The sequence below is a fragment of the Octopus bimaculoides genome, chromosome 2, assembly GCF_001194135.2.
Source record: "Octopus bimaculoides isolate UCB-OBI-ISO-001 chromosome 2, ASM119413v2, whole genome shotgun sequence".
In the NCBI taxonomy this organism is placed as follows: domain Eukaryota; kingdom Metazoa; phylum Mollusca; class Cephalopoda; order Octopoda; family Octopodidae; genus Octopus; species Octopus bimaculoides.
The window spans coordinates 92,097,773-92,098,492 of record NC_068982.1 but is presented as its reverse complement, the minus strand read 5'-3'; the positions used below and the strand labels follow the sequence as shown (position 1 = coordinate 92,098,492).

Here is a 720-nt window from a genome sequence, read left to right as displayed (position 1 = left end):
ATATATAGGTGTAGGAGCAGCTGTGTGGTAAGTAGTTTGCTTACCAACCGCATGGTTCTGGGTTCAGTCCCATTGCATGGCACTTTGGGGCAAGTGTCTTCTACTATAGCCTCGGGCTGACCAAAGCCTTGTGAGTAGATTTGGTAGATGGAAACTGACAGAAGCCTGTCATATATATTTCTTTATTGCCCACAGGGGACTAAACACAGAGAGGAAAAACAAAGGGATTAAGTCAATTACATCGACCCCAGTGTGTAACTGGTATTTATTTAATCGACCCCCCCCCAAAAGGAATTTGAACTCAGAACGTAATGGCAGACTAAATACCGCTGAGCATTTTGCCTGGCGTGCTAACGATTCTGCCAGCTCGCCTTATATATATGTGTGTGTGTGTGTGTGTGTGTGTGTGTGTGTGCTTGTCCCCACAACATCACTTGACAACCGATGCTGGTGTGTTAATGTCCCTGTAACCTAGCAGTTTGGCATAAGAGACCCATAGAATAAGTATTAGGTTAACAAAGAATAAGTCCTGGGGGTCAATTTGCTTGACTAAAGATGGTGCTCTAGCATGGTCACAATCAAATGACTGAAATAAGTACAAAAAAGAAAACAAAACAAAATATATATATATATATATATATATATATATAAAAATATACATACATACATATATATATATACATATGTATAATATATATATATATATATATATATATATAT

General features: G+C 37.6%; 1 protein-coding gene across 6 annotated transcripts in view; it reads right to left on the bottom strand.

The window, feature by feature from the left end:
- The window catches only part of LOC106872101 (E3 ubiquitin-protein ligase XIAP), a 42,697-nt gene that overhangs the window by 13,524 nt on the left and 28,453 nt on the right, over positions 1–720 (bottom strand). The gene's annotated exons all lie outside the window — the stretch shown is intronic.